The 13,899-nt window shown below is 34.3% G+C and overlaps 1 long non-coding RNA gene across 1 annotated transcript; it reads right to left on the reverse strand.

Annotated features, from left to right (window-relative positions):
• Positions 1-204: 204 nt before the first annotated feature.
• LOC126888759 (uncharacterized) lies at positions 205-2,469 on the reverse strand. The gene is made up of 2 exons (XR_007699624.1): positions 1,605-2,469; positions 205-390 (listed from the first exon to the last, which is right to left on the reverse strand). It is a non-coding gene; the product is annotated as an uncharacterized LOC126888759 (long non-coding RNA).
• Positions 2,470-13,899: the final 11,430 nt, after the last annotated feature.

Consider the following 13,899-nt stretch of genomic DNA (forward strand, 5'->3'; position numbering starts at 1 on the left):
ACATCCTGTTTTCATATGTAAGTTTTGACTTGTTTTGTAGTAAAAAGATAGTGTAATTTACTACAAAACAAGTAAAAAAATATCATATGAAACAGGTGGTGACCCTAAAACAAGTTTTTAGTCTCTCTTACAAAACACATAAAAAAACAGAGAGGATGTATTGTCACATCACCGACGATATGTGGCCATACCAAATAACACATCTTTGATAAATATAAACATTTTTATTGCACAAAATCTTTTCATACATTTTTAATGTAGTTTACTGATATTCCTACATATTTTTAAAAAAATGTGTCACATTTGCTTTGTAATCATTTCTTTTGCCTTTTGTAGCCACATATTCCATTCCCTTCCTGGTTTTTTGTACACCACTTCTCTCAGCTGATTCTAAAAAAAAATTAAAATGGTAATTTTTCTATCCTTTACAATTAACAATCAGAAGAAATATTATTTACAGATAATGATATGCATAATAATAATAGGTTTGTTCTAGCATCAGTTTCAAACAGTTTGAAACCATCAGCGAATAGTGGACCAGCGCGAGTAGAGGGGATAGCACTGGTGACTGTATTATCTTCTCTCACTGACCAACTGTTTGCTGACGGTTTTTGACTAGTTTGACTGTTTGCTAGAACAAACCTAATAATAATGAATATTTTGTATTTTGACAATGACATCTGATGTGGAAGTCAAAACATTAATAAAATTATTTTTTCAAGTTAACTTTCACATGCGTGTCTTAAAATTGTACTTTTAATACTTATATCATAAATAACTATTAAAACTATCTTAAAACATTGTAATTTGCTAAACCAGTATATTTTACTCTATTACTACTCTACTAGCTACACTAAACTAGCTACCTCATTTTCCACTGTTTCTAAAGACTTGTTTACATGGGTAGAGTTTTGAGGAGAGTAGAGTAGTAGTAGTACTATACCAAAAATGGCTTGATACCATTCAAATGAGGAGAGTACAAGTATAGTACTGATGCTAGTATAGTGAAACCGATTTTTGTATTTTTAAACACTCTTGATTATAAGTGCACCTTAAATTCTTAATTTTTTGCTTGAGCTTGTTTACTTCAAAGCCCCCCTTTGCCATTCTTTCGACGATTTCATCCTCCGCAGCTTGCTGCATACTTTTATTTCTATAGTATACACTACCTAAATTTCATAAACACTGGTATTCGCCATATTATAGCTCTACAAGTTTTAAAGTTTCATCTTCGGTGAACTTCATTTTCACTATTTACACAAAACACAATTCCAGCCAGAATGACAGCGCCCCCATGTACTACCTACTCTACTCTGCCATAATTGAGCGTGTTCCATGGGTAGAGTGCGCAGCCGAGTAGACATTTTGGCAGTGGTGGTGGTCGTAGAGTAGTTACTTTGCCATATGTTGCTAGTCACTCTACTTTAACTCCTACTATAGACTCTACTTGCTATTCTACTGTGCTGAGCATTTTTACAGGTAGAGTTACTCTACTCTATCAAGTACTTGCATCATTACTCTACCCGTGTAAACAAGTCTTAAATCTACTGAAGTAACAGTAACCTACAATCATTAACGAAAAATGTCTAAAATCATTTACCCACCTAGTATTTGTAGAATTTAAGACAGTCCAGTGCCTTATAAATAATTTCAATATGAATATTTTTTCTTTTAATTATTCTTTGATACCACTCCATTTTAGATTTTGAGGAACCTCCTTTGAAACCCATTTATTTTAGATTTTAGGGAACTTATTTCATAATGTTTATAGCCCATATTTATTGAAGGAACCCAATCTGGATTGTTATTATCGATTAAGTCTGCTGGTTTTCCTATAAGATTAAAGTGTTAACATCTTCAAAAATCGTTACTGTTGTAATTGTAACTTACCAGATATAAAATGATTACAGCAGACAGGAGAATTTTCATTTCGCTAGTAAAACCTTTACATTGTATTGCATTTAACCATTGTTGTCTCTCAGATGATACCTTATTTAGTTCAGTTTAAAAGTGAACTTTATCTTCACTTTATCACGATTACTTTGCATTTCACACTTCAAAACACAACACCAATGAAGCATATTATCTTTCTAAATTAATACTTCCAGAGAAACTGTTAAATTAATCTTTGTACAACACAAAATTACAAAGAAATACAACTAAAATTTTATCTAAAACACATTAAGAACAGATAGAATAGCATTTATCTTTTACTCCCAGTAGCCATATTGATTTAATTTTGACAGCATGTTGGAACGGCCTATAGGTATGAAATGTACGTCAATTTGACAATTTCAATTGACAATATGAATTATTTAAGAAAGTTGCAATATTTCTCCGCTATTCGCGCACGATCGTTTCGCGTATCCCTTCCGAGTACTTGCACACCGCGAATACCACTAAATTTAGTTTTTCATCCTCTTTTCAACTAAAAAATCCATATTAAAAAAATTTAATGTACAGGGTGTTGTTTTTGGGTTGGAATATTTTTCCAATTTTTTTTTAACCAGACCTGGATTTTTTACAATTGTAAATAAATTAATTTATTGTACACCTTAAACGATATTTGCGTGCCAAATATAAAACAAATATACAGTGTGGTTAAAAAGTTATGAAATAATTAAGAAAATGGCAAAATAGATAAAACACTCAGTATCTTTGTTATTAATGGAGTAAGACCCATTAAGTATGGTATTTTTGAGACCGCCTAAGTATCCTCTTTCTGCAGTTAACGTATGTTACTTTCCCAATGAAACACCCTGTATATATATATATATATATATATATATATATATATATATATATATATATATATATATGAAAATTACTAAGTTCTCGGGAAGAACCGCGTTGAGAATTTATAACTCGACGTTTCGGCACCCTTTTTGGAGCCATTATCAAGAGGGGTATGGTTCCGTTCGAGTTCGGGGTCTCAATCTGCCTACTCCCCTCACTCGTGACGTACCAGTAGTGTCTTGTTCTCTAGGAGAACGGTCAAGCGGCACTGAGGTCTCAATCTGCCTACTCCTCAGTGTCGAGTGACCACCTGTCTTCGCCTGTGTAGCTCCTTTTATACTCTCAGTGCGCGCGGGAACTGTATGCGCGGGAGAGGCCTGAGTGGGATCGACTGACGTGGGGATTCGCCGAAGCAGCGGTCGCCATGTTGCCGGCAGTCTTTTGGCGTCATCGCGTGTGTTTAGGCTGTGAGGGCGTTTTTCAATTTCGATGGCTTCACGGATGATTCTCGATTTTAAGGAGCGGACAGGGGCGATGGTTTTTGATTTCTCGAAATCTATTTGGTGACCTGTCTGAATATGATGTTGGGCAAGGGCTGAAGTAGTGTCGGAATGTTTTACAGATATGGAATGTTCGTAGATACGGTTTTGGATTCGTCGGTTTGTCTGTCCTATGTATGTCCGTGGGCAACTGGAACAAGGTATCTCGTAGACACCTGCCGCCCGATCAACCCAAAATCTTTCTACCTTTTATCAAAGGTGTCACTGACAAGATTAGTAGAATTCTTAACCCTCTAAATATCAAAACCGTCTTCACTACTCACTCCAAGTTGTGCAATCTTGTCAGATCCGTAAAAGACCAAATCCCCAATGAAGACCATGGTGTCTACGAGATACCTTGTTCCAGTTGCCCACGGACATACATAGGACAGACAAACCGACGAATCCAAAACCGTATCTACGAACATTCCATATCTGTAAAACATTCCGACACTACTTCAGCCCTTGCCCAACATCATATTCAGACAGGTCACCAAATAGATTTCGAGAAAGCAAAAACCATCGCCCCTGTCCGCTCCTTAAAATCGAGAATCATCCGTGAAGCCATCGAAATTGAAAAACGCCCTCACAGCCTAAACACACGCGATGACGCCAAAAGACTGCCGGCAACATGGCGACCGCTGCTTCGGCGAATCCCCACGTCAGTCGATCCCACTCAGGCCTCTCCCGCGCATACAGTTCCCGCGCGCACTGAGAGTATAAAAGGAGCTACACAGGCGAAGATAGGTCGTCACTTGACACTGAGGAGTAGGCAGATTGAGACCTCAGTGCCGCTTGACCGTTCTCCTAGAGAACAAGACACTACTGGTACGTCACGAGTGAGGGGAGTAGGCAGATTGAGACCCCGAACTCGAACGGAACCATACCCCTCTTGATAATGGCTCCAAAAAGGGTGCCGAAACGTCGAGTTATAAATTCTCAACGCGGTTCTTCCCGAGAACTTAGTAATTTTCATTTACCTGACCGCGGAAATCTTTCCGAACATATATATATATATATATATATATATATATATATATATATATATATATATATATATATATATATATATATATATGCCTGCATGCAGGGCTTCGGCAAAAGCTTTGCCAATGCTAGATTTTACATACCAAATAAATGGTGTAAGATCACATCGTTAAATCCTCCGTATATCAATGGGTACCAATAGAATAGACTAGTTTCACGATGCCTCGCTCGTCAGTATTCAGCTAGGTACGAATTGATACACCGACGGTTCAATGATGTGTCTTAATATTTCGCACCTCAGGTGCCGAGCTACAAAAGTGCCATCTACTCTGATGACCAAGAAGTAGAAACACGACTCGAAAAGAGAAGTTTTCCACAATCTTTTGAGCTGTATTAAAAGTTGCCTGCATGCAGGGCTTCGGCAAAAGCTTTGCCAATGCTAGATTTTACATACCAAATAAATGGTTTAAGATCACATCGTTAAATCCTCCGTACTCCGTATATCAATGGGTACCAATAGAATAGACTAGTTTCGCGATGCCTCGCTCGTCAGTATTCGGCTAATATTAAGACACTTCATTGAACCGTCGGTGTATCAATTCGTACCTAGCCGAATACTGACGAACGAGGCATCGCGAAACTAGTCTATTCTATTGGTATCCATTGATATACGGAGGATTTAACGATGTGATCTTACACCATTTATTTGGTATGTAAAATCTAGCATTGGCAAAGATTTTGCCGAAGCCCTGCATGCAGGCAACTTTTAATACAGCTCAAAAGATTGTGGAAAACTTCTCTTTTCGAGTCGTGTTTCTACTTCTTGGTCATCAGAGTAGATGGCACTTTTGTAGCTTGGCACCTGAGGTGCGAAATATTAAGACACATCATTGAACCGTCGGTGTATCAATTCGTACCTAGCCGAATACTGACGAGCGAGGCATCGCGAAACTAGTCTATTCTATTGGTACCCATTGATATACGGAGGATTTAACGATGTGATCTTACACCATTTATTTGGTATGTAAAATCTAGCATTGGCAAAGCTTTTGCCGAAGCCCTGCATGCAGGCAACTTTTAATACAGCTCAAAAGATTGTGGAAAACTTCTCTTTTCGAGTCGTGTTTCTACTTCTTGGTCATCAGAGTAGATGGCACTTTTGTAGCTCGGCACCTGAGGTGCGAAATATTAAGACACATCATTGAACCGTCGGTGTATCAATTCGTACCTTCGTACCTAGCCGAATACTGACGAGCGAGGCATCGCGAAACTAGTCTATTCTATTGGTACCCATTGATATACGGAGGATTTAACGATGTGATCTTACACCATTTATTTGGTATGTAATAAAATATATATATATATATATATATATATATATATATATATATATAACAAGGAGAGGTTAACGCGAGTTAAAAGATATCGGCATGGCTCGCAACAATGAAAATACAAAACGCCTATACCAAATTCGGCTATACCATACTGATGACGACTAATAAGTCAGAAACACGTGTCTGTGGTTGCATTCCATCTTATGCATATTTTGTATATATATATATATATATATATATATATATATATATATATATATATATATATATATACAGGGTGGTTCATCTTATTCGCCTCGGTCTCTGCACGGAAAACCACTTGATATTTTAAAAAAATTTCTTCACAGAAATATACAGGGCCTTTAATACTACAATCTAAAAATAATGTGAATTATACAGGGTGCTCCAAAAAAAGAGTGGTATATCAAAGTTATATTTTTTCTTATGGAATGCCCTATATCTGATGACATTACTGAATTGACCTTAAAAAATAAGCTATACTTTTATAAGGGTTCCCTATACCTAAATACAGGGTGTTGTGATTTATTTCGATTTTTATGAAAATGTAAGGTTTTAGAAAAAAATAAATATCTACGAATCTAAGAATCAGTAACAAATTACTTCTTGGATATTAATAATAGACTATTTAGCATACTTAAACAGATGCTTACTGCAACAAAAGTTCTTACAGGGTGGTCAAAATATGAGATTGTTCTATTAACAAATTCAAGCTGTAATAACTTACTTATTTTAAATAGAACACCCTATATCTTACTAGTCTATCGCGTAGAAAATTTACTTAGCTTTCAATTTATATTAGGGTTTCCTATACCTATCTTTTACAGGGTGGTCAAAATATTAGATTGTTTTATTAACAAATTCAAGCTGTAATAACTTACTTATTTTAAATGGAACACCCTGTATCTTACTAATCTATCGCGTATAAAATTTACTTTGCTTTCAATTCTTATTAGGGTTACATATGCCTATCTCCCTTCATTTTTGAAATATTTAAAGATTTCCTAATTTGTAAGCTTTAAAAATTAGAATTAAGTACCTATGTCGTGGTTATGTACAACACATCACCAACGCCGGCAATATACTTAAATATCTTAGTCAAGATACTTTTGTTAATAAAATTCATATTTTTATCATTTAATCACACAGAGTGTTCTTATTTTAAATGACATACTCGATATTCTATTCTTTATAATGGAAGATATTTAAAATCTCTTCAATTCCATGTAAACATTCTCAATACACATGTTATTCTGTAAATGTTAATTCCCATGTTATTCTGTAAATGCCCATTTTTACATATTTTTGTACAATAGGCTCGTTTTCGTCATAGTAGCCATTGCATTTAATTGTCTGTAATTGCGATTCAAAGATTCAAACAAAAAGTGGTGTTCATAAAACTATTTAATAACCGTTGGTTTAAAATATGGAAAATACTTATACGGAATGAAATATAATTTAAGTATCTTCCAGAATACGGCATCTAATATAGGGTAGGCAGTTTAATAGAAACATATTATTCAATGTCACATGTAGGCCAAAATCAACTAAAATAATACAAAACTCTGTGTGATTACATGATAACAATGAAAATTGTATTATTGACAGTATCATGTCTAAGTACATTGCCGGTGTTGGTGATGTGTTGTACATAATATGTAACCACGACATATTTACTTAATTCTAATTTTTAAAGCTTGCAAATTAGGAAATCTCAAAATATTTCAAAAATGAAGGGAGATAGGCATAGGAAACCCTAATAAGAATTGAAAGCAAAGTAAATTTTATACGCGATAGATTAGTAAGATACAGGGTGTTCCATTTAAAATAAGTAAGTTATTACAGCTTGAATTTGTTAATAGAACAATCTAATATTTTGACCACCCTGTAAAAGATAGGTATAGGAAACCCTAATATAAATTAAAAGCTAAGTAAATTTTCTATGCGATAGACTAGTAAGATATAGGGTGTTCCATTTAAATTAAGTAAGTTATTACAGCTTGAATTTGTTAATAGAACAATCTCATATTTTGACCACCCTGTAAGAAATTTTGTTGCAGTAAGCATCTGTTTAAGTATGCTAAATAGTCTATTATTAAGATCCAAAAAGGAATTTGTTACTGATTCTTAGATTCGTAGATATTTATTTTTTTCTAAATGCTTACATTTTCATAAAAATCGAAATAAATCAAAACACCCTGTATTTAGGTATAGGGAACCCTTATAAAAGTATAGCTTATTTTTTAAGGTCAATTCAAAAATGTCATCATATATAGGGCATTCCATAAGAAAAAATATAACTTTGATATACCACTCTTTTTTGGAGCACCCTGTATAATGCACATTATTTTTAGATTGTAGTATTAAAGGCCCTGTATATTACTGTGAAGAAATTTTTTTAAAATATAAAGTGGTTTTCCGTACAGACACCGAGGCGAATAAGATGAACCACCCTGTATATTGATGTGATCTTGATTATTGATATGAGATAATATTCTTATATGTCATTTAATTTAATCAATACATTAATCATAATCTAATTAATTTACCAGATCACATATCAATATGTTTTCAATCTCAGGGCGAATTATAAAATTAATTACTTACTCTCGTGGCTTCTAAGTATTTCTCAATGGTTCCTAATCGGGATAGGAAAGAAAAGAGTAAAATAATACACACATATGGGTTACAATTATAATCAAAATATTGTTTATTTTATTTAAATGGCAATCACTGCTTAATATTTGCTAGATCTTATTTTTCTTAAACATAACATTTACAAATGGGAATCTTATTTCCTTTTGGTTTCCAATCGAAAGTTTTTATTAACATTTAACTATTAGGATTTATTAGCAACAATTCTATTTAAGTTTGATGAAGCTTTTCTGATATTATTTATTATGTTCTTCAATTTATAATGTGGTATTTAATACGAAAAACCCATACATTCATGTCCAAACAAATGAGACTGACCTTTTTCTGGTGAACTGAGAATGTCTTCACACAAGACCCGTTTCCTGCTATCCTTGGCTGCGATCAAAACCTCGTCCTGGCTTTCAGTAATGTTCTCCTTTGAAAACTAGCTCGTATAGCTCTCGTTCCTGCTTCTGTCGTGATGCTGTATTCTACCTTTTTCGAAACTGCAATCAGCTACCGGGACACTCTTGGCTCAAGGAGGTTCTTTTACTCTCAACCTGGCCTACCTCTCGTTCCACGATAGATACTCCACACTCACGGAACTACACCGGCTTTCTCACTCTCCGTACAGTTACAGTATTTTTATTTGTTTATCGTAGATAAAATATTGTATGAAATTGTGCGTGAAGTACTTTTTGCGAACTTACGCGATGTATAGCACTCGCTCCGTTTCATAAATAACTATTTTCATATATTAAAAAAAAATGTTTCGACCCGGGTAGATATTATTCCAGATTTTCAGATTTGGGCACAGAGTTGGATTGTTGGGGCATATATGGAGAGCAGGTAGCGCAACAACTATAAACTCAATTTTACAATGGAGACCCGGAGTTAGAAGGAGACGCGGAGGAACTAGAATAAATGGTTACAGGAATTAAAGGAAGATTTATATAGGGCAGGAATTAGAGACTAGCAGAAAAACAAAAGAGGGTAGAAAGAAATGGAGAAGCATAGTCAATAGTATCGAGTAGCAGATTGGGAAAAATCTGCTCGAAAATGATGGATCTAGATAGCTTTTTAGCGGCTAATCCCCACCTGGAGTGTTTAGCCATTTAATTTTTTATTACATATTATTATTGGTACATCAAAAATTAAAAGGACGGTGCCTGTAATAAAATCTAAAATATTAAAATTTTCTATAAGTTCAAATTTATTTATTAACATTTTTGATATAATTTTCATAAATAAATTACTTACTATTAACACTTTTTTAATTAATTCCAATAAATCCATTTTACAGCAATAATAATATATTAGTATTTTTGTAAAATAAATATCAATCATATTATCATAAATAACACAGGTTTACAAAAAAAAACTAAATTTCGGACAATTTGACGAAACCATATGACAAGGGGGTTTTTGGGGTGGCTAATCACAAATCCGGGGTCTGCTCACCTCTATCGCGTCAGGTAAAGGTCATTTCAAGGTCAAATCAAGATAAATCGACAGTCGCTCTGAAAAAGTATATTAGGGGGTTCTTGGGGTCGCTGAAGACGAATCCGGAGTCCGCTGACCTCTATCTCGTCTAGTTCAGCGTCATTTTAAGGTCAAATCAACATAAATTGACACCATTGCTCTGAAAGTATAGGGAGTTTTGGGGTCGCTGATCATGAAAACTGCGGTCCGTTGAGCTCTACCACGTCATGTAAAGGTCATTTCAAGTTCAAATCAGGAGGAGTTAACAAAATTGATTTGACCTTGAAATGGCCTTTACCTGACGTGGTTGAGCTCAACGGGCCCCAGTTTTGTGATCAGGGACCCCAAAAACACCCTAATATACTTTTCAAAGCGATTGTGTTGATTTATCTTGATTTGACCTCGAAATGACCTTCAGCTAGACGTGATAGAGGTCAGCGGATCCTGGATTCGTTATAAGCGACCCCAAAAACCTCCTAATATACTTTTTCAGAGCGACTGTCGATTTATCTTGATTTGTCCTTGAAATGACCTTTACCTGACGTGATAGAGGTTAGCGAACCCCGGATTCGTAACCAGCGACCCCAAAAACCCCCCTAGTCATATGGTTTCGTCAAATAGTCCGAAATGTATTTTTTTGTAAACCTGTATAATCAAAAGAATATCAATCTTTTAATTTAAATAGACAACTTTAAAACACAGACAACTGTATTCACAGTAAAAGTTCCAAAAGATCACACATTACGCTCAAAATAGGAGGTAAATCTAGCAGACGAGTCGTTGTGACTTCCAAAATATGACAACACCGCTGGAAGTGACAACGCGTCTTGAACTACCCTTTATATGGAAGCCATAACGTATGCTCTACGCTTCGGTATATACGTATATATATATACAAAATTTATTTTGGTAAATCCTTTCCCCTCAATAGGTAGACCCATTTTATAAGCCCCCCTTTTACCAAATACACAATTTTTAAAAAATAATTCCTAGTAGAAAAGGTGGAAGTCGGACAGCCTCTTCTGTATACCGGAAGTCACAACTTAACGTGCATCAGTATATATATATATATTGTTATATTTCTATTTGATATGAAAATTAAATTTTGATAATTATAAACAGAATTCAATTTAATATAAAATATTTTCAATTTTCTCAACCACGGGCATATAAATTTAGAACAACCTGTATACAACAAATTGTTATATTTAATTTTAAGAAGTGATTAAACGAAACTCGGGACAATGCGCTTAGAATAAACAAAGTGAATGGCGCGTACCATTATCGTTGTTCGCGGAAGGTTCGATCATTAGCCTATGCTAAATAAAACTCAAGTGAAATCGATAATAGGTCATTATCGTTGTTCGCGGAAGGTTCGATCATTAGCCGATGCTAAATAAGACTTAGTGGAAATAGAGAATAGGTCATTAAATTTTGTAAATGGTAGAAAGTAATTTTAGAATGGGAATTAACTATTTTTCTTTTGAAATCCATTAAGCATATTTAGAAAGATTAAAAATTGGTTTTGAGGAAGACTGCGAATGAGAGTTGGTGGTGGAAGTTTGATTTGTGAATATGGAAGGGATATTTAGAAAGTAGGTGAATGAATGAAAAAGATAGATCAGAATGTTTTGAGCTGTCGAGAAGTGAAGTCCAGTAGTAGACGGTAGTGTACGGAGAGTGAGAAAGCCGGTGTAGTTCCGTGAGTGTGGAGTATCTATCGTGGAACGAGAGGTAGGCCAGGTTGAGAGTAAAAGAACCTCCTTGAGCCAAGAGTGTCCCGGTAGCTGATTGCAGTTTCGAAAAAGGTAGAATACAGCATCACGACAGAAGCAGGAACGAGAGCTATACGAGTAGTTTTCAAAGGAGAACATTACTGAAAGCCAGGACGAGGTTTTGATCGCAGCCAAGGATAGCAGGAAAGTGTGAAGACATTCTCAGTTCACCAGAAAAAGGTCAGTCTCATTTGTTTGGACATGAATGTATGGGTTTTTCGTATTAAATACCACATTATAAATTGAAGAACATAATAAATAATATCAGAAAAGCTTCATCAAACTTAAATAGAATTGTTGCTAATAAATCCTAATAGTTAAATGTTAATAAAAACTTTCAATTGGAAACCAAAAGGAAATAAGATTCCCATTTGTAAATGTTATGTTTAAGAAAAATAAGATCTAGCAAATATTAAGCAGTGATTGCCATTTAAATAAAATAAACAATATTTTGATTATAATTGTAACCCATATGTGTGTATTATTTTACTCTTTTCTTTCCTATCCCGATTAGGAACCATTGAGAAATACTTAGAAGCCACGGGAGTAAGTAATTAATTTTATAATTCGCCCTGAGATTGAAAACATATTGATATGTGATCTGGTAAATTAATTAGATTATGATTAATGCATTGATTAAATTAAATGACATATAAGAATATTATCTCATATCAATAATCAAGATCACATCAACTGTCGTCCAACGTGGAAAGCATTGTAAAGTATTTCTAGTGGCAAATTTGAAGGATAGAAAGAGTAAAGCCGGTATTTGAAAATTTATATGCCTGTGGAAAAAAGTGAGATACTTACATTTGATAACATAAAATTTTAGATCTCTTTAGGTACAAATTTTACATAACTGATTTAATATTTTATTTTTACGATATTTACATTTGATATATTTATTGACAATTTATAATATTTGGGTGAGAAAAAGTCGTCTTGGTAACATACTATTAAAATTTCATATTTGGCGGGGACAGTACTTCTTGAAAACAAATGTCTGTGACAAGAAGCCAAAGCAAAGACAACAAAAAACAAAAAGAACATTCAAATCAAGAGAATAATTCAGACCAAGAAGATATTTTAGACAAGACAATCATGGCATCAGAACAGCAAGAATTATCAGGAATAGATAAATTATTACAAATGATGCAACTCCAGTCACAAAGAATGGAACAGAAAATGGATGAAACACAACAAAAACTGGATGACAATCAAAGAGAAACAAAACAAACAATGGATAAAAATCAGGAGGAAACAAAACAAGCAATGGAGAAAAATCAGGAAGAAACATCAAAGAAAATGGATAAAGTGGATCAAAAAATGGATGAAACACAACAAAAAATGAAACAAGCAATAGAAGAGAACAACAAGAAAATGGAGGAACGCATAGAAAAGTATGAAATGAAAATTAAAGATCACATGCAAGAACAAGAAATGAAAATTCAAGATAAAATAAAGGAGTTAACGAATGGCCAGAAAAAGGAAATAGAAAATTTGGAAAACAAGTTTGAAAACGCTATTCAAGCAATCAGAGAAGAAATGGAAAGAAAGATTGCGGAAATCAATATTCAACAAAATGTAGGAGAAAGAAGAGAAATGGTTATACATAGCACAGATGACGTGAAGATAAGGTTTGGCGGGGATGTAAGAAGATTACACCCAGTGCCGTTCATAAATAGCCTGAAAAAGAAAATACAGCACATCGGAAATTTCGAAACAGCAAAAGAAACTATCAGAAACCATCTAAAATATGAAGCAAGCCTATGGTTCGATTGCAAAGAAGAAGAATTTGACAGTTGGCAACAATTTGAACAAAAATTTTTGAATTATTTCTGGGGAAAAATCCAACAATTGGAAATTAACAAGGAATTGCAAAATGGGAAATACAATGATAGGATGGATATATCAGAAAGGACATATGCATTACAAATTTACTATAACGCAAAACATTTACAATATAATTACTCATCGGAACAATTAGTCGAACTGATTGCAAGACATTTCGAAGAAACACTGGAAGACCATATCACATTGCAAAACTACAAAGACATAGATAGTTTATGCCAATTCCTACAAATAAGAGAATCACGTTTAAGAGAAAGAAAATCAAGAAGGTCGCGAGAAGATTACAGGCCCCGAGAAACACAGGATTACAGAGATAGAAATCAAAATAGGAGGGACTATACAAGACGAGATTTTAATCCCAGAAGGGAAAACGAAAATAGAGACAACGGAAGAGGAAATTATGAACAAAGAAATAGGCAATGGAATGAGGACAGAAATCGAGAATACCAGAGTAGAAACATCACACGCTCAGATCAAGAAAACAGAAATAATGGTAGACAAAATGAACAGGGATATCGAGAAAACCGAAACAGATCCGACAGA

The sequence above is a fragment of the Diabrotica virgifera genome, chromosome 7 (assembly GCF_917563875.1).
Source record: "Diabrotica virgifera virgifera chromosome 7, PGI_DIABVI_V3a".
NCBI classification, from domain to species: Eukaryota; Metazoa; Arthropoda; class Insecta; order Coleoptera; family Chrysomelidae; genus Diabrotica; species Diabrotica virgifera.